This window comes from Setaria italica, chromosome V (genome assembly GCF_000263155.2).
Source record: "Setaria italica strain Yugu1 chromosome V, Setaria_italica_v2.0, whole genome shotgun sequence".
NCBI lineage: Eukaryota > Viridiplantae > Streptophyta > Magnoliopsida > Poales > Poaceae > Setaria > Setaria italica.
In genome coordinates this window covers 2,991,224-3,012,936 of record NC_028454.1, presented here as the reverse complement: position 1 = coordinate 3,012,936, position 21,713 = coordinate 2,991,224, and the positions used below count along the sequence as shown (strand labels likewise).

At 50.3% G+C, this 21,713-nt stretch overlaps 1 pseudogene; it reads right to left on the bottom strand.

The window, feature by feature from the left end:
* Positions 1–2,631: 2,631 nt before the first annotated feature.
* Positions 2,632–4,677, bottom strand: LOC101782155 (annotated as a pseudogene).
* Positions 4,678–21,713: the final 17,036 nt, after the last annotated feature.

Here is a 21,713-nt window from a genome sequence, read left to right as displayed (position 1 = left end):
CTTGCACCAAGAGAGGTGGGCTCGACACGGGTCAGGGAATTGATGGGGACAGCCGACACAGGAAGCGACCCTCGGTGGTGCACGGATGTCGTGAGGTTAGGTTCGCCATGCATGGTTAAGGAACTCGAATCGATTCGTCTGCCTCTCACAGTTTGAGACTGCTTGATCGCTATGCTACACTGAGTAAAGATGGAACATGATGATGATATGAACTTGAGGTTGAGTTATATGCACATTATGTTTGGATCTGTGTTGCCTAGCATAAGTTGCAAAAGTAGGCTGATTAATGAACTTAGAATCGGAGCTAAAACATTGAAAGTAAGGACCTAATATAGCTGCTTTTTGGCAAACAAAACCCCTCAGCCAAAGAGCCTTGCATGTCTAGAAGTGGTGGAGTAGTTTTTCCCACCGGCCGGTTAAGTCTTGTTGAGCTTAGCAGCTCAGCCTTGCTTGTGGCATCTCTTTTCAGGTGAAGTTGAAGCTTCTGAGTTTGCTGCTGTTGGCACTTGGCCGCCCCAGCTTCCTCCTGGGTGGACGGTCGAGTGGGATCCCTCCTCGGACGGCGAGGAACGGGATCACTGATGTCCTGTTTGGCCTCACCAGGGACATCCGACCCCGGCGCTAGCTTCCGCTATATTTTTATCTTCCGTTGCTTTCGAACCTTGTAAAACTCTGATTTCAAACCAGTGTGTAATGAATCGTTGGACTAATCTTTTGATCTGTTGTATTCTCTGAAACCACTCACCTTCGTGTGAGCTATGCTAACTCGGTCCTGTTTAAGTGGTTTAATTGGATGAAATCCGACGGATCGTCGAGTTAACTTGATTAAAGCATGAGATTCGCATGTTAGGTGACTTAACCGTGCTTTAGCTAAGTTAATCCGAGGTATTCCGCCACACGTACCCCGCCTCCCTGAGCCCGAGCCCTGCCCTTGCCCCCCCGCCGCTACTTGCCTCGCCCCACTATCGCCCACCACCACCTCACCTCGCCCCGCCCGCCGTCGCCCACCCACCGTCGCCTCACCTCGCCCCGCTGCTGCTCCTCATTGATGGTGACGGGCAAGCGGATTGCCCCGCCCGCCGCTGCCTCACCTCGCCCCGCCATTGCTCCTCATTGCCGGTGAGGGGCGAGCGGAGTGGGGAGGATGAGGGGAGGCAGAGGAGGTGCCGGTGATAGGAAGAGGAAGGGGGAAGGGGCGGTGCTGAGAGAGAGAGGAGTGAGAGATAGAGGAAGATAAGGTGGAGGGGGCGGCCAGGAGCGAGTAGCGGGCCGAGGGGATGGATAAGGTGGATGGGAGCTCTTTAGTACCGAGTGGAGCCTGAGGGTCTTTAGTACTGGGTGGAGGCTCCACCCGGTACTAATGGGAGACCTTTAGTAGGGTGGAGCCCCCAACCGGTACTAATGGGGGTCACGGGGACCTCCTAGGGAACTATCCGTTAGACTCGGTACTAATACTCATATCAGTACTGGGTTAAAAACCAACCGACACTAATGCAGTGGACGAAAGGTCCATTCCCCATTAGTACGAGCATATGTGCCAAGTCAAGTACTGAATCCAGATAGGGGAATTACAGCACAAGGAACCTTGCTAGCTACTCAGTTTGTAGATAAATATTAATTAAGGTCTAGTTGGACAGTATATATGGAGTCTCATTCTCACCACAACGCGATACGATAGCTGATAGCATATGAAAGACTTTTCAGTTACCTGCGCTAACAACTTTGCCAATGCTCCTTTCTCGCTTTACTTTGCAGGAGCTATATGCATCGCCTTTTTTTTTTATTCTTCTCTTATGAAAAGCCTTGACCGAACTCGCAACTCGATCGGGGGCTAGCCGGCACTACACGGTTGTAAGCGATAGAGAGGGTGCCAACTACGTACGTTAAAGTATCGATAAATTTAGCTTGGAAGAATAAGCTACATTACTTCTGTTAGCGAGCGGCGAACCCTAAATCCTAACCATACAGTCCCGAGTCCATGGGCACATCCACATCCCCGGTATGTAGGAGAGATGTCGACTGTGTTATAGACACTACACATTCCCCAAAAAAAAGCGCCAAGCAACAACCCATGATGGCAATGGATTACGTGCTTCTTGGTCATCAGTGGATCGCAGCGCCAGTAGGAGGAAGAGGGCAATGTTGACGAAGTGATCACCAATGGCGGCAAGAAGATGGCCGGGTCGAAGGGGACAATAAACGGAGAGACGGCGAAATGTAGTTGGTGGAAGATGGCACCCCGCCTCCGGCCAGCTGCAAGTGACCGGAAACGAACATATCTTCACGGCAGTTTCGGAAAACTTTATGATTAGGCGCTGGATCGTGCTAGCTCGTTTGGAATGAAGTTCAATCCCTTGCCCGCAAACCGGCTTATTAAAATCTGTTAAGACAAAATTTTATCAATCTAAAATCTGTAACTAGTCTAATATAGTGGATTAAAATTAAACAGCACAGATTCATGCATCCGTCTGTCGTTTTAACTTGAGCTAGAAAAGAACGTTATGATAGATTCCTGTCGTTATGTCGACAGATTGATAGCTTTGTTCTTTTTCAATTTTTTTGAAATAACTCTTTTTTCAATTTTGTAGCTCATTCCTCCAAAGAAATGCCCGGTCAGTGCTGCAGATCAAGTGCAAATTGCAATACTACTTCAAGTGGAGAAAACAAGTATAACATATGCATTTGTAGAAGGACAACTTAATAATGAACCCTCTCAAAAGCGAGCGGGCCGGAACACTGCAGGGGTACGGTAACCGTGTTAGGGGAAGGTTTCCCCTGCCGCCATGGCCGCATGTCTGCATTGGCCGCCATCCCCAACACGCCTCCACTCCAGCTCGTATGAGTCCTCCCTAGCATGCAGGATTGATGCTTGCTAGGCCCTCCTAGAAGCGAGTGGGTGTTGACGATCATTAAGTACCAAATATGCTCGTCAATATTCTCAAGAATAAGGGAGAACTAGGATTTCTTACACGTATATTTAGTTTCGAATAGTGTAGGTTCACATGTCCTTAGAGATTATTTGAGTGCAGGTGAAATAACACAAAAATGAGAGAAAGCACAAGCCAAGATAGCTAAGAAACACACCTTCGGTCAATCAGGGGAGAGCACATGGATCCATGAGCCCACAACAGGGATGAAAACCGCCTAAACTTACCGCCAATCACCGAGCAGAGTCATTCCCGTGGTGCCTTCATCTCCTCCCTGAACGCCGGCATGTGCTCCTCCTCAACGCACTGCGTCGTGATCCGGACGCCCCTCCTCGGCGTCGGCGGCGCAACGATGAGGGCTACGGGCATGAACTGGAGGGCCGCCAACGGCGCGACATGCAACGGCGTGCCCCACCCGTAGTCCGCCTCCAGGAACCCCAGCCGCCTCCAGTCCGAAACGAACAGCGGCTCATGCCTCCACCACAGCTCGTACGGGGCCTCCTCCGCCGCGAGTTCCCCTGCCGCCCACCTCGCGAACTCCGTGGCCAGCTGCGCCTTGGCGTCCCGGACTATGCCCACCACGCCGGCAACGTCCGCGCGCTCCACCGCCCCGGCCTCGGCGGTCACCGTGACCGGGTAGAAGCAGTTTCCGTAGAACCCCGCGGCGCCGGCGCCGTCGTCCTTGGGCAGGACGTGGCGCGCGTTGGCGAAGAAGCAGAGCGTCACGGGCACCGACGGGTCGGGTAGCCGCAGCGACCGCGTCCGTGCCTGCCATACTTTGGCGACGGCGACGTCGAACGTGGAGCAGCGCTGCCCCGTCGCCGCGTGGAACTGGGACCTGACCCTGTCGACGCTGTCGGGGGTCAGGTCCACGGTGAGGTACCGGAACTGGGACGTTGGCGGGCCGGGAGAAGGCCCTAAGTGCAGCAGCTTCCGCGGGCTCGGGACGAGCTCGCGTGCCCAGATCGGGCTTACCCGGGGCTTGGGGAGGCCGCGGGCGTAGTCGGCGATGGCGTTGATGAACTGGCCCGCGCCCAGGCCGTCAGTGAGGGTGTGGCTCGAGCTCAGGCCAACCACGAAGCCGCCGCAAGTGAACTCCGTCACCTGCAGGTGGTAAAGTAAAATCATCGGATCCACACAGTGATGCCAGAAATGCAACAACCATGGAACTGGCATGTACCTGCATCATGAGCGGGATGCCGACGGGCTGCACGCCCGGCGCGGCGTCCGGGAGAAGATCATCCGCGGGGATGGCGAACGGGTGATGGTCGAGGAAGGCAACGTCCTCCAGGCTGCAGCCGGCGACGGCCTCCACGAACCACGCGCCCTCGCCGGTGCACTCCACGCGGGCGGTCGCCGGCCCGCCGGCGCCGTCGACGAGCCGGCCCGCGAACGGGTAGTAGTCCACCAGCGCCTTCGCGAGCGCCTCCCGGACCACGCGCGCCGGGGAGCGCTACTCATCTTCCTCCTCGCCGCGGACACGGTGCCGGGGCCTGAACACGTGCAGCGAGCGCACCATGTGCCGCATCTCCACAATGCGGTCGACGGCGGAGAGCTCCAGCGAGCCGGACGGGGTGTCCGCAGCCGGGCGCACGTACGACCTGCTCGTCCTCCGCACCGTTGACTCCATGGTCGTCGCTAGCTATCCGAATGCGTGCTCCTCTCGTCTCTCGATCCACAGGCGAGCAAGATCGAGCGTACGAGCTCTTGTAAGTGTTAGAGGGATAAGACTTGCTCTCAGGACCTTATATGCTCGGATAATCTTATATGCTCGGATAACGGTATTCTCGTGTTAGTGGAGGGAAGTCATATGCCGTGTAAGGTTGACCTTCGGGCTTAGCACTGTGATGTGTCAGACACACTAACAAAAAGAGAGACTCGAATGTGACGCTATTTGTTTGACTTTTTGGCTCATGTTACCGTTTAACAAACCAAATTCAAATGGCTCGGGTAGGGACGTCTATATTTTGTGTCAACAAAAACGGCCGGATTAGCAAAGAACTTCCTTAACTGACTGCAAACCAAAACAACAAAATCTACGGCTTTTAAAGAACCGTCGGATAATAGTCATCAAGTTTCAGTCATTCATTCATGGATGCCGTTAAACTGCCATCCGTTAGCATAGAAACTGACTATTTCACTTTTTGTTTTAGCCATCTGAGTTATGAGTCATTGCGATCGCTCTGTTGCCCTGCACTCAGTATGACTAACAATTTAAAATGGTTAAGATTTTTTTTATAAATGCCAATAGAAAATTCTTATACAGTTTTATTTAGGGGAACATACTAGCTTCATCGCTGGACAAAGCTGCTGCAATGAGGATCAAAACGCGATGATGATCAAGCATGGCAGTCGCTAGAGATGGTGGCTCTTCACTTCTTCGCCTCTCATCGATGATCTTTTAATTTACGGATTGGTTTTTAACAATTTTGTTGCTGTCTTGAAATTAAGTTTTTGGAGCATGTAGTGTGTTTAACTGTTGCGTGTAACAGTTGTGTAAAGTGATTCTCCCTTAACGAGGGGTTTGAAGCCGTATACTATTTCCATTATCAAAAGAAAGAGAGTAAACTTGATTAACTAGTTTTGGTGGAGTTGTGCATGGCAAATCAATGACCACAAAAACGACTAGCTGAAAGGGAAACTCATATGGTATGGCGCAACTAACAGTCCACACTATTCCTCCGGAGATTGACATTTCTCAAGGATATATTTGTTTTGCTTTTGTGAAACCTCTCAAGGACATATTTGTTCAAAACCTACAGGCCCAACAAAAAAGAAAAGAAAATCAAATCGTTAGCACAACACACGTATGCATACGCAGCCTCGATCGATGTTTGCTTCCCGTTTCAAACTTCAAAGCCTGTCATTTTCTGCATGGTACGCAGGCACCATGCATGCGTGATGAGCTACAAAATGGTACGCATGATTGTGTATACATCTGCCACTCTGTCCTATCCAAGTTCTGAACTGGTCGTAGCAACAGCAAGTAGCAATATACAAAACACCATGCGCACATGCCGCCAATAAGAAAGACAAGACTGGGCAAGTGCAATAGTTAGCTTCCGGATAAACCGTTTGTTTCAGTACGCAAGAATTATTTTTCAAAGGAAGTACGCAGGAAGCCAGCGTTGCGTAGAAGAAGAACCTTGCCGAAATTCATAGATAATGCAAACTTCATAGGCTACGATGATTATATACTGTCTCTTACTACATGATTTTAATTTGCGCCGGACTTGACTTTGACCATTGGCTCCCAATAGTTTTAGAAAACAGGTTTTCCCTGTATCCTTCTTTTTTACAGCTCCTTAAGGGCTTTACTAGATTAGTTCGTAGCGACGGCGTGATTATTAACAATGTTTTACGGCCTCCACACAGCTCCAGATCCTAAAAAACAGCTCTGCTTTAGATTTTTTCAGCCAAATGGTTTTAGATCCAGCAACTCCACCACAGATCTGCTCCACGAAAACGGTGGATCTACCCCCAGATCCATGGATTTGGTGGAGCACCTCAGGGGGTGCTTCACGAAATCAAATTTGGTGGAGTTGGAGGAAATTACCCACCACTGCCACTCATTAGTGGAAAATGACCGGTTCGTTCTATTTCTTCATAGCTTCCTTCTCTGCTCGCGCTGCCATGGCCGCGCCTCACTCGCCGCAACCCCGCCGCGCCCTGCCCGCCGGAGCGCCGTCCCGTACCCGTCGGAGCACCGTCTCGCTCCGCCGGCGGCCAACGCGCCCTGCCCGCTCGAGCACCGTCCCGCCCGCCGGAGCCCCATCCCGCACCCGCCCGCCTGGCCGCCGACGGGGCCGCGCCTGCCCGCTCGCCCTGCCCCGCCTGCCGGACCGTCGTCCCGCTCGCCGGAGCCCCGGCCCGCACCCGGCCGCCGGTGAGGCCGCGCCCGCCAGCCGCCCCGCTCCGCCCGTCGGAGCACCGCCCCGCCCGCCGAAGCCCCACCCCGCACCCGGCTGCCTGGCTGCCGGTGAGGCCGCGCCCGCGAGCGCGCGTGAGGCCGTCTTGCCACCGGCGAGGCCGTGCCCGCTAGCACCTCAACCGTGCGTGCAACAACACCAGGAAGGAGATGTTTTTTTATTCTGATGCATGGTCCCAAATTGCTAGTGAGATAAAGACATGAATGGAGCTGTACCAAACACTTTTTGAGATATTAGATCCACGGTGGAGCAGCTCTATGGTGGAGCTAGCTGGATCTATGGATTTGAAGCTGTTTTTTCAGAACTGGAGCTCTACCAAACAGGCCCTTATTGTTCGGAACATTGACGGCTGACGTGGAACTAGAGCACTAGTCGTGCCGAGCCCACCAGAGCGGACCCGCGCCACTCGAGCCGAGCCGCGTCAATCAGAAGCCAACGCGACGATTCGCTCCTCTCCTCCCTCTGGTCTGTGCGTCGCAAGAACTGGAGATTGGAACTGCATTGATGCACCTAAACAACGATGAGATTGAGGTGAGTAATCGAACCATAGCGTATCAATTTGTTCCCAAATTTGGTTTGCGACTTCTAGGGTTCTGTTCATGCGGAGTCAGGAGATAATTAGTTCGTGAGATCGATTGATTCAAATCACGGAGGGCTTTACTCGCATGAGGCATAGGGGAATTCGATCGCGACATGGATTCCCCTGTTGTAGCGCATGCGACATTAGAGATAAGGGGATGGGCTTACTTGGGTGGCTTGCCTCTTGCAGTCCTATAAGAAAATTGGTCTTCTAAGCTATGATTGTGATTTTGGTGATTGAATAATAACATTATCATTATGACTAATATGTATATCAAGAATGAGCACTTGTAGAATTTTCATAGGTTACATGGATGCAATGCAAAGAAAGATATCGAAGCCGGGACAAAGAAAGAAATGAATTGGACTGGTCCCACGAATAATTAATTTTGGATGGATCAAATGTCTTGGATATTTGCAGAATCATTTAGAATACTTCACAAGTTTTCCATAGAGTTCAAGATCATCAAAATCAAACTTCAAAGTAGAAAGTTATACCCAAAATAAGATGTGCTGATAAATAGGCATAGGAAGATCCGATGGTACCATCGGACCAAGCAGAGGAACATCTGATGGTTACAAAAATGCACTCAACGAATAACTCGATGAACATATAAGGGCATGCACCAGATCATCCGATGCTACCATCGAATTTTACATATTTACTTTGTAAAAATCTCCAGAGAGGTTAGCAAATGGATGAGAGGGGTACCTGAAGGTTCGACGCTTGAAAAATTGTATGCGTCAAACATTTAGGTTATTCATCTGGTGCTAAAAGTTGATCAAAAGGTTTGTATTTTTGGGTAATCATGTGTAAAATTTCACAAACTTTCCAACAAGTACAAGATCATTAAAAATGGAGTTCGGAGTAAAAAGTTATGACCAAAATACGAACAGTAGCGACGTGATGACCGGAAGGTCCGATGGTACCGTCGGACTTTGTGCATTCATCCGGTGCTCAAAATTTAATTGAATGGTATACATTTTTTGAGAATACTGTGTAGAATTTCATAAACTTTCCGACAAGTACAAGATCATCAAAATCGGAGTTCAGAGTTGAGAGTTATGGTTGAAATACGGAGGCAATGGCTAGTTGCACCGGATGTTCCGATGCTACCCAAAAACACACCATCGGAACATCCGATGGTATACTTTAACTAGCCATTGGAGCAACGGCTCTTTGATGCCTTGGGCTATTTATACCCCACCCCCCTCCACTCGCCCATTTGATGTTGGTGGAGTGTGCAGAAGTCCATTGGAGATCAAGACTCATCAAGAATACATCCAAGCCACCTAAAGTGCATAAGTGATTACTCACAGGCTTGGTGCAAGCTTATAAGAGTGATTAGTGTTAGAATAAGCCTAGAGAAGAGAGAGTGCAAGGTGTGTTTGAGGGATATGGGTACCCCATGGGTCCCCACTGACCTGGATACTGGTTGGTCCTGACAAGTGGGTTCATCCGATCGGAACGTGCGGGCCAAGGACATGAAGTTACTTGGAGCATAAGTCAAGGAAGTCAGGCGATTCAAATCAGCTCAAATATTGCGAGATATGTATTGTATCCGATTCAGATTATCTTCCATGTAACAACCAAGTAGATTAGATTCAAACTGACTTGTAACTCTAGATCGTTAGCCTATATAAGGCGGCCAAGGGCGCCTCCTGAGGGCATCCAACCCAAAAAATCCCATCAACTCTCGAGCAATAGAAACCACCAACATATAGGACGTAAGGTATTACTCTCCGAAGGCTCGAACCTGTCTAAAACTCTCGTGTCCCTCGTGTTCTCGCAATCACCTTCAAGTTCTTGGCTTCACAATTGCCTCCACCTATAAATCAACCACTTGAGTAACCCTATGGTGGACTGTCGGGCTTATAAATTCGACAGTTGGCGCGCCAGGTAGGGGTGATTGTGAGATCCTCCCTAGTGAGCTCGATGGCATCTCGCCCCGGCATCGTTTTTCCCAAGAGCATGAAGGACTTCTTCGCCAACCCGATCCAGCTCCGCTTCGGGAGCATACCCATGGACTCCGACTCTACCCCCTCTTCCATCAACTCAGCGTCCACCGCTAGCTCAGCATCTGTTGGATCTGCTCCGACGGGATAAGACCTCCACCCGAGGATCATCACGCCGCTTGCCTAGCAGGTCGGCGATCTCTCTCTCTCTCTCTCTCTCTCTCTCTAAGAGGATTCCAAGCATCGTAGCTACGACCCGCCCACCCACGCCCTCTGACCTGATCGCGAGGCTAGATCGCATCAGCAACACTATTGCTGAGTGAATAGATCTCTCTGAGACGGCGCTACGTTCATCAAGGTCGGCGCAAGGTCCTTCCCACGTCCCCTTTGATCTGAGAAACTCGGCTGCCATGTACTCTGTGAAACTCACGCAGTCTTTTCAGATCCAATCTGAAGGTCCACCCGAAAATGCCCGGTTTCCGGACTGTGGCAAATTCTAGGTCCCCTGCATTGTCCTAACTCCAAACCCTTATGGAAACGATACCACGCCCAATTGCGAAGCCTTCATGGTCTCCACTGACGATCCACCCAAGGATGGTGAAACCTCTTCTCAGGAAGCAGGCCGCAATGCCAAGAACCAGGAACATGCAGTACAACGCCAACAGGAGCAAGCCAACACCCAGCAACACCAACAACCTAACACGGGAGCCGAGGCAGCAGGCGACCAGCGCCAACCACTGCCCGCTGCCAATGCCGACCCACCACGCGTCAACAATGGTGACAACGCCAATCAGGACGGTGCTCGAGGCAGACGCAGGCGTTGTATATGCACCCACAATCGACAAGCCGACCTAGAGGAGGCCAACCGCTATGTTTCCACCATACCCCAGGCTAATCTGGGGGCTGCCTTCGCCGACCTGAAAAACCTTCTAGATTCGGAGCCACTTCGACGGATCCGAGCACGTATCTGCGTCGCCAATGCCCAGATCAAAGAGTAGGCCCGGAGCCGGTCAACACACTCCTGGTCTACCTCTACCCGGCATTCTCCAAGCTGATCCGTTTATAGCAGATCCAGTCTCCACGGATACGACCACGGTAACTGCACGGGAGACGGGCTTGGAAGGTCAGCTGGAGCCCATCTTCATAGAGGAGGTGGAATCCTCCCGACTTCAAAAAAGGGCCCCCAAGGTCCTCACTGCCGAAGCCGATCCCGCCAGACCAACTACCGTCCTCTGAGAAGAGTTTGATGACACCATGAATGCTCCGTGCCTCTTTCATAAGGACTCATGCCACAATTTCTAGGACTGCATAGTTGTCAAGAAAGAGCTCGGCGTGCTGGTGAAGTACAAACGACCTCGCTGCAACAACCACTGCAGGGACGACAATCACCATGACAACCCCCGCCGCGATGACCATGATGCCCCTTCATCGTCCGAGGGGTCACCCAACCAGGCACCTATTGACTCCAATGGTGGACGACTCAGGCGTCCCCAATCCGTGGAACATCGAGCACCTATGGCACTTCTACCCTTAAGGCTTAAAAGCTATGTATTCTATTTTCTCTTTTTTTTTTACTGATTGAATAAAACCTCTGAGGTTCTTTGCGTACCTACTGCCTTCCTGTTCCTTTGCCCGATCTGTTCCTGACGCTCGGGGGTTGTCCGAACTGTTCAACAGTCCGTCCGCTTTCAAGATCGGGGGCTTCCCCCAGGCGCCAACCTCTGGGTCTCGCATCCTCCTCCTCCTCCTCTCAAGGCAATACAACTAACTCGTGTGGTCGGCGTCCTAGCTCGCGGGACCTAGACAACCTTGCGTTCACCCCTCCTACATGCTCTCAGCAGGGCGCTGGTCAGGCAAGGCTAGGCGCTTAGCGGCTACAGGCCTTGGCTACATGCTGTCCTGTCGTATACACCAAGGGAGGGATGGAGTTTCTTCTTCTCCATATACGATTAAGTCAATTACATCACATATCCTGTCATACAATTTAATACACCACAGAGTTTCATTTTTACAGGTCCAAGTCATTGACAATGTTTTCTGCTATATCATGATACTGGTCGACCAGTCCTAGAAGCACATCCGCATTGAAGTCAGCTGCAACCCCTGTTCCAACATGCTCCAAGGGGATCCGTGGGAAGTGTGTCCCCAACACCGACAAGGCGTTCTTGATGCACTCTACCGTGATGTCCTTCAACAGGTCCCGATGACGGCGGTGCTTGACAATGGCTCCGTTGCTTGGGGAAATCCGGCGAGCACGCGGCGAGTGGGGAGAGAGGCGGAGTGGGGCGGAGAGTAACGGGAAGGAGAAAATAAAACTGCAGCGGAGTGGGTGGGGCCTCCTTGGGGAGTTAAATGGGTTTGGTCCGGGCGTGTGAGGGGAGGGGAGACGGTTCGCTTCCGAGTGCAGTTGCACGCGTGATTAATTGGCTAGTTGGGCCGGTTGGCCAGACAGGACGCGCTAGTTGGCCTGGGTGCATTCCGTATAAAAAATACATCCAGATGCAATATAGATATACAGTGTGTGGTGTGTATGTATACACACACGCAAAAGACGCGTGATGCGTACGCAGCCTGTTGCTTCCCGTTCCAAACTACCACCGCACGCACTATTGCGTGATGTGCTAGAAAATCATACGCATGATTGTGTACACGTCTGCCACCACTCTGTCCTGTCCGATACTCCGCGCCCATGCCGCCAATTAAAAAGAAATAAACAAAACTGTATACTGCATGCCATGTGCTAGGTTCCGGATAAACCGTATAATCTGCGGCGCATTATATTATATATGCGAGATCATCGCAACGTAGAACATACGTACAGAGAGAGACGAATGATTATCTCCATCGTGGCCTACATTATCCATAGGTCAGGGAGTATGCAAGGATCTGCATCTCCCGTGATACTGTCGCGGCAGGCGGCACGCACGTTAGCGGGGCCGGCCGGGTCATCGGCAGGCACGTACCTTGTCAATCAGTCTGCCGGTAAACCCATGTGCTGGTAGTAGAGATCTAGCGCCATGCAATGCAAGCATGCATGCATTATTGGCCAGCAACAACAAGAGCTACTAGATAGAAGTGGGGTTGCCTGGTTGCAACTTTGCAAGGGGGGTTTAAAAACAGGGGGCCCCCCCCCCCCCCCCCCCCCCCCCCCCCCCCGGCGGTGATGTAGTCCGGTCGTCCTTTCCTTTGGGCTGCAATAATTCTCTCCGCTGGTTGAAGAGACTCTTTTATGGAAGATGGCGCCGTGCATGGCATCAATGGCATGGCCAAATGCTAACCACAACCATGTAGATATGTCCGGCCGCCGCTTGTTTGACGAAGCCCCGGAAATGTGCGACGTGTCTCCTGTCTCCGTGACACGTTTGATCTGACGAAATGCCTGCTATACGACGATCTTTATAGGAACAAATCCTACAATGTCCAAACAAACAACTGTGAAGGATGGGAGAGCTATCTAGATTGATTGTTCGTTAAGTTAACACACGAGCTAGCTGACCGATTCCACAATGTCTGTGTGCAAGTTGTCGCTCGCTCCAAGTGCAGGAACACAGTATATATATAGCTTCACGTTCCAGTCAGTCAGTACACTGCACGTTAGAGAAAGTCTACAATGCAGGTTAGCTAGATGTCGCCGGCACACTTGGCATCGGCAGACTTGTTTCGTATGTACGAACCGCGGCAAGGTACACACGCAACCTCGCAGTCGCGGCACTCGTCACAGGTCAACCAATGCAAAGAAGCACTAATCAGTCACGTCCATGCGCTATGTAGCAGCAGTAGTTTTGAATGATATGCCCATGCATGGCCAGGTGTGTCGGTGTTATTACGCACTTGTACGTCGATCGCGCCAGTGCAGCGCTGTGCTCCTTTTGTTTGACCTGTATCTGACGATTACAACACCTGAAAACTTAAACGACCTATTTTGTTTGTCTTGTATCTGACGATTACAACACCTGAAAACTTAAACGAGAAACGACCTAGCGAAGAAGCATGCGCTGCGCTGTCGGTGCTACTTCCTTAGCTTGACCCGCGAAATCCGTCAGAATTCAGACCAAAATCACTAGTATATATGATTGTTTGTTTGGACACTTGAACACTAAACTGCCACCTAGCGCGTCCGCCTAATTCTCACTTCAAACTACATGGTTTGCTCTCACCGATCGATTTTCACGTGGGGATAATTCGGCATGCATGCAACGTGTGTACGAGGAAATTGAAGTGTGAACGTCATGCGTGTTGCATCCCATCGGTCTGACCTGAGTTATGTGCGACATGCATGCTTGAAAGTCTTCACACGTAAGGAAGGGAAAAGATATGATCATGATCTTCCGGTGGAAGAAGCCATAATATATCGATATATTGTACATAAGACAGCCTTGTGCAGCCGTGTGTTTGATTGATTTCAGCTCAACCAACTCCGGCCATTAGCTAAACCACGTGTTGGGTTTCACGCACTTAGGTTAGATGGTTAACACATACTAGCTAGGGCAATAATGCGGTAAAAGCTACCGAATGATAGATGCAGACAGCTAGCAATGCAAGCCGACGAGAACTTGTCTAGCTGCGTGGCATACCAAGCATGTGGATCGTGTGCCATACAGTATATATTGGCGAACGCGCGTCCTGCCTAATAACCACATTAGGACACAGTTTAATTTGCTTATTTTATTTACTACTAGTATAGATTAACCATATGCACTGCTTCAGTCCAAGTCTAGCTAAGAAATGGAGGGTGGTGCTCGATTATTATTGGGTAACCCTTTCTACCTGCAGAAAGAAGAGAGCAGCTCCCTCTGATCTGAAATGAATAATATAAGTCGCGCATTTAGAGTATTGACTTGGTATATGTAAAAGACGGCACGTTGACTTGTGGGTTTCTATCAAAATGATATTTTCAATCACATTAATTAATTATATACTTGGAAAGGATTTTTCATGATGATTCTAATAACATAAATCTTATGTTGCCGATATCCTCAGTATAATGTCAAAACTCAAAAAGTTTGGCGGCTGGTCAATCTAAGAAATCAAGTCCTCAATATTGTGACAACCATTTTCCGTAGAAGAATATTGGATTATATCTGACCAGTATCAACCAATCAGCTGCTACCTAGTTTCAGATCTTAAGAAATTAGACTATTTTTTCTCGAATATGTATGAGAGCCGCATATCTTTGTATTAAGAAAAATAAATAGTTTGAATAAACCTAGAAACTATATACTATCACTAGTGTACACTCTAAGATAAAACTCTAAAGAGGCATCTCTCACATCATTGACTGTTTGGTGGCAAAAAAATTAGACTCATTTTTTATGAGCTTCTAATGCACTCTTCAAATCTTGCACTTGTTATTTTGTAATTTGCCTAGCAATAATAAGTACAATATCTGTTTTCGTCGTGCTACCTACTTGGTATCTTTTGTTTGCTTGGGACATTTCCAAGGTAAACTATATGGACATGCTGAACTAGAACTATAATTAATTATTAACTGAGAACATAGCCATCTTCACTTCTTGTTTGCTTTTTATTGGGAAGCTTACTTTGTTTTTGTTGTTTCAGCTTTGCTAACTGTAGCTACATAGGAGTATATACTATTGCCACAATATTTTTCTCAAGTGAGCCTTTTTTATCCAATAGTTGGACCTATATTCGTTTATATAATATATATTTTACGACTCCATGCTTCGGAAAGTTAGTTCCCCTTTGGCATACAGATAACCACACAAAAATGAAGTTGGTTACATAGGAGCACTAGAAATAATCTATCAGGATGTATATTAGGCCACGCATGAAAGGCAAAGTTTGACATTGTGAATTTATTGTTAAGTTTAAGACCTCACTTACAGAATTACCGGACTATATATATACTGGAATTGGTCCGTAATAAAATATAAATACTGTTCCACCTAACGTGTCTGGATCATGATGGACACAATCCATCTGTGTAGTAGCTAGTATAACCCAGCGTCTGTAGAGTGCCAAGGTATGCATCGTGAATATTTAATTTGACTTGAACAAACTCGCTCTTTGCTTGATTCCTCATCATTATAGTAATCGATCAAGCCGCCATTCCGTTGAGGCGTTGAACCTTATGTATGGCCTAGAATTCCATCCGGATTCAAGAACTCCATGTATACACATGCATGATGAATCAGCTGCCAGTCAATTCATGGAACGGTCTTCCGAACGCGCGCAACGACCGATGAACTCTTCTGTAATTTCCGGGTGATGAGGTTGCTGTCAAGTTCCTTAACTATGTTTTGCGTGACGAGGCAAATGCATAGTTTACTAGCTAGGCAACGTAAGAGGAAGTGTGTTTTTCTTACGATAAGCTCACCGCACAGCCGCCGACCCTTCAGCAAATGGCCACGCCGGGTGACCTCATGCTAGTAGAAGGGAGTATCTAATTCAGCACAAGGAACCTGAAAAGAGTACGTTTTTTTTTTCGCTTAGCATTTAGCGAGTGCTGACGCGCGGGTGCTCATGGTCAAACAAGAGGATGTGTGGTTCATCAGGGTAGTTGGAAAGAGAGGACGGAGGGAAGAATGGAAACTGGCGCGCTCTCTCTCTCTCTCCCCCCAAGTAAGATGCTTGTATTTGTATGATGGATTTGGTTGAAGGCATGGGCACACATAATCACTGTTCATAGACTCGGTTCACTATGCGCATGGGTCCAAGATACTACTCTAAGCATGCATGTATCACGAGCGCGTCAAGCGTCAAGCAGCAGCATACCTGCAGGAGCATGCGCCACGAGCAAAACGAGACTTCCAATCGTGTCTGTTTTTGACGCGGTACGAGTAACGAGTGCCGATGTTGGATCCCAAAGTGGTAGCCCCATGGGTTGTTGCGCTCCCACGTGCTAAAGTTTAGCACATGTCATATTATTTGGATATTAATTAAGAGTATTAAATATAGGCTAATTACAAAACTAATTGCACAGATAGAGTATAATTCGCGAGATGAATCTATTAAGCCTAATTAGTCCATGATTTGACAATGTGCTGCTACAGTAACCATTTGCTAATGATAGCTTAATTAGTCTTAATAAATTCATCTCGCGAATTAGCCTAGAAGTTCTGCAATTAGTTTTATAATTAGCTCATATTTAATTATTCTAATTAGCATCCGAACATGACGCGTACTGAAGTTTAACACTGCTCCCTTAGCAAAGTGGTATCCATCGTTGCTAGCTCCAGAACTTTGTGCCGCTTGTGCGGGTGCGTTTGCGGTGTGCCACTGTGCCGCCTGCAGCAGATAAACCTCTGGCCACTATGCGTGCGTGCCCAGCCACTACTTTTACAATTTCCTGTGGACGGGCACGGGCCAGGCGGCATCTCTCTCTCACACACACACACCGGCGAGAATCACAGAACAACGGTACAGCTTCCTGTCCACGCAAGATCTTTTCGTTCCCGGCCCGCTCACCAAGGGGCAGCAACAGCAGTCAGAATCACACAACAAGATCACGATCTTCCGAAAACCCACACACAGACGCGCGCGGCGCCACCTGTTGCGCCGCCCGGGCGCGCGCCCGCGTCCACCACCCGTCTAGTCCCCGAGCGAGGAGCGCGATGGGCTTGGACGCGCGCCCGGGCCACCGGCGCCGAGACAACCCGCGGGCGCGGCGCTCTTGCGCCGTCTCGTCTGCCTGTCGTCTCCTCCGCCTTGGATCACGGACGCAGACGCAACCACGCATTCCTCCTCCCGCGCGCACCGAACACGCGGAACGCGAGCGGGGCCCGCCGGGGGCAGCGGCCACGCACGTGTCCCTCGCGGTCCGGCAAGTAGGCTCCTCTTGGATATTCGTGGCCGGCGGGCGGCGGTAGCGCAGGTGGTCCCGTGGTAGTGGAGGTCTCGAGGACCAGATCACGTAATTACCAGCGATGGGGATTGGGGAGTATCAGACAGTGAATGAAAATTAAAACCGGTGTGGCGGTGGTTGGTCGCGGTCGCCACGTCGAGGACGGGCCGGTCGGCGTCGCGGAGCTGGACCGGACCGATCCGGGACGGCCTGGCCTCTCTTTCGCTGTGCTCGGAAACACAGGAATAACATATACGTCCAGCCTAGCCGATGTCACAGGCGGCGACGGCCCCTCGCGAGCCCCCTGGATGGTGATCACTGATCGATGAGGCAAGGCTCCTCCTCAGCGAGAGGGAGGAGGTGGCTTCTGGGGGCGGCCCGGCCCGGGGGAGGGAGACCGATGATTGACGGCCCCGCGGCCGCGATGGTTAGGGCCGGGGCTTCCTTCCCCTGTTGTGGTTAGCAGCAACCAGCAAATAATTTGATCAGCAGGCAGCCCTCCGTCGTGGCCTCATCCGGCGCCACCGCTACACGCCAGTCGGCAACTGAACTGACGCCCATCATCACTCGGAGCCGTCGTCGCGGTAGTAGCAGATGCTTGCGTTGTCTGCGAGCGGTATGGCTTGCATGCCATCCCTGACAACCACCCCGGTTTATCCGGCCGTCCGGTTTTCCGGTAGGCGCACGGCGCCATGCAGGCTGTGCGGTGACAATGGCAAGGGCCCGGCGCGGCCGCGGCGACCCGGTGGCGACCGACCGGGCCGGCGACGAGCCGGGGGCGGGGAGCTGTTTCGCGTAATCAAATCAATCAATCGATAATCGTTTCGCGTAATCGCGCGTAGAGCCTCGGAGCCTGTGGGAAAGGAATATTGTACTCCGTAGGCACCACCGCACCAGCTTGCAGCTTGCCTCTGTTAGTTACAGCTGGGCCGCGGAATGCTACGGAGCACGTGCGCGGTCAGCTGCACCTAATCCTCCGTCGCGCCCCGTCAGATTCATTTTCCTCTCGCTCGGCACCTAATGCCGTGTTATTAGTTACTAGCCCACGTACCCGTGCGTTGCAACAGCCACGAAACTGTAGCAGATTTGATTGTGTTTTCAGGCTACAGTTGTGCTTCTTGGTTGTTTCACCATCTACATTTATAAATGAGTACGACCTAAAAATTTTGCTTGATAAAAATGAAGAAATCTCTTCTCATCATAGCTCTTAGTAGTGACATTGGGACCGTTAAATATCTTTCCATCGTAAAATGTAACACCTAGAATTTTAATTTGCTTATTTTTGGATGTATTCTGTTTTGCACATGGAGAAGGTGCTTACCGTAGCGAAGCATACCTAATTAACCTCTCAAAAAAGCACTTCGCCCCAAGTTAGCATTGTCAGATACCTACAGAATCACATTACACGTCAATACATCGCTTCCAAAAGGAAAATTTTTTGAAATAAAAGGATAATCAACCTTATGTAGCTTACTTTGCTTTTCATAGGAGCAGGTAATAAAAAAAGCCTACCTAATGCCAGGCAGCTGCAAGGGAGTTACGATCTCACACTCGTTGAGCTGTGCAGTTCCATCGATAACCAGCAACTCCAGAAGATTTGACTTTTGGACTTCTTCAGCAATTGGCCAATACCAAAAGCAAATATGTCCGTCAGCACACCATACAACCTGAAAGAGCTGGAAACTGTGCAGAGAATGCATTTCGTTCTCTGCAGAAAATACAATTGATTTTGCCTCGCGTTGCAATAATTTGGAAGCTCAAAGTTTTTGTGAAGATACGTCAACTCTCGCACATACAGGATCTGGCCAGCTTGGACTTGGATTTATTGCATGCATTACCGCGTGACACCCGGGGCTCGTTTGAGGTCTTCAACCCTTCCTCCTCCGCCGTCGACCCACCCTCCACGTTCCGCCTGGCTGCCGCCGCCAAGTCCACCTGCTCGCTCATTTAGGAAGTAGCTGGCGGCATCGAGTATGTCGGCAAGCCGACTCAACAGGCGGATGAGTGGGAACTCGTGCAGATCAACCAGCAGACTGGCCGGCCGCACGGCGTGTCCGCCCGCCCCTCCGGCGGTGGGCAACAGACGCCCTGCGCGCCTAAATAGGCAAGGCCCTCGGGCTGCAAGCGTAAAAAATTCAAGACACGAAGTAAATTGTGAGAGATTGGAGTCGATCATGGGATTTTGTGACGAATTCCTTGGCAGAAGTTGCAGCGAGAGGGGCCTCAACATATCCTTGAAGGACGCCGGTCGCGCCTGGGCGTGACGGCGTGTTAATCTCGAAGACGACGGCGGCGTAGCCGACCTTGAGGCGCATCGCGGCGTCGACCCACACGTCGTTGGCGAACCGCACTTTGGGGCCCTCCATCGTCGCCAGAGCTATCGGAGAGGACGCCTCGCACATATCCAATTCCAAACCGATCTCTCTGATGGCTCCTTGCCGCCTGGGCCTCACGTCACGTACGAGCTCACGTATTTGACTGCAGTGCAAACGTGTAGGATCGAGTTCTCCTGCCCGGACGAAAGCCCACTCCAGGCCAGTACGGACCAAAATTTTGCCAGGATGACAACGGACAAAGAACGGACGCGTTGCGACTTGCGTGCGAGAGGGACGGACTGCGGGTTGATTACTGAAAACTTGAGGGGGGTTTTCGCAAAATTACCACGACAGTTGAGGATTGAAAGAAACATCCTCTCTTTAATATTAGGTCTTTAATATTAGGTATAGATATAGATATAGATTACCAGTATTAACTTTTTTAATAATATGCTCATCTTTACCTATTATTAAAGCAAGTAACGTTTCTGCCTGGATTTTTCGTCCGTTGGGCTATTTTTCAAAAAAAACCCTGACATTTCGTGATATCAACCCGCAGTCCAATTCTGAGTATAGGGGGGCTCGAGTGGAAAAAATAGGAAAATGAGGGATTAAAGCGAAAAGAGTTCCGCTCCCTCGTTCCCCTCCCCTCCCTCGGGGGATTGAGATCCGCCGCACTCCGTCCGGCTCCGGTCCCGTCCCTCGGGGGATCTAGACGCCGCCGCTCCGTCCGGCCCTCCACCCAGCTCCCTCGTTCCCCTCCCCTTCCTTCGCCGCCCTCCCTCTGGGGATCTAGCCGCCGCCGCTCCGTCCGGCCCTCCACCCCATGTCCACCGACGACCTCCCGCCATCCTCCGACATCGACGTCATCATCCTCCGTCGACTTCCCGCCGCCGCTCCGTCCGGATCCGGGGCCTGCGGTCGGTTCCCACCTTCGCCCTCCTCCCCATGTCCATCGACGACCTCCCCCCGTCCTCCGACATCGACGCCATCATCCTCCGTCGACATCCCGCCGCCGTTCCATCCAGATCCGGGGCCTGCGGCCGTTTCCCACCTTCGCCCTCCACCCTTGGTCCCGGGGTCGGATGCGCCCGACCCCTTGAGGGTGGAACTCCGCCTCGCCCGACCCCGAGTGAAGCTCCGCCTCGCCCGACCCTGAGTCCTGGGGTCGGGAGTGTCCGACCCCTGAGTGGAACGTTAGAGTAGTCCGAGGCGAAGTCGAATCCGATGCGTAGTCGAACTCGAACTGGTTGACTTTGAACGTCTCCTCCTCCTCCACTTCCAGGAGGAGGCTCCCGCCCGTCGAGAATGGCCACGGCAGCGCAGGTCTTGCAAATGAAAATTCTTGTTCAAAGTTCAAAAATGGTACGAACAAACGTATAATAACGTGACAGCAAGTAATGACCCGTAGCAACGCACGGGCATTTCTGCTAGTTTTTTTATAAAAACAGTTTGTACTTTATAATACTACATATAAAGGTTTTGAAAAGGAACTGGTACCTGCATACTACGACGTGCTTATTTTCCCAGATACCGTATATCAAGACCAAAGCATCGTATCCGCCTAAACCCTAAATATATGGTAGAGGTAGACCTACTTCATCTGTCCTTTCGCTAATCAATTTGGACCTCACTTATGGAATCAACCACGAAATCTGCATCGATGTAATGTCACTCCAGCATATAACTCAAATGCGGCTGTATCATTGCATCTCGCAACCACGTGGAACGCATCCCGGTCCCGTAGAGTAACTGATTTGGTGAACAATTTTGATTTTGTTGGGGTTTCGAAAGTGATGTTGATGTATTTTGAGAGAGCAAGTTGCAAGCTTGCCACACTCTTCGTCACTTCTTTTAGATTTTGACTATGTTTATAGGAAAAAATTACCAACATCTATGATACATAATTCGTTTCATTAAATCTACTGTGACTATGTAGAACAAAACTGAAATATCATATATTTTAGAATAAAGAGAGTAAATTTTATATATCCTCAATTTAAATAATCTATATACTCTTAGTATACCATATTGATTTTGTCGGAGGATATATTTTCCTCCCCATCTACATCTCGCCCTTAAAAAACCAACGAGGGCACACCACAAATATCACATTCGCATCCCTTTGGATGCAATAAATGATATAGGGACGGATACAATATCAACTAGCCTCACAATGCAACGTGCGCATCAAATGAAGAAA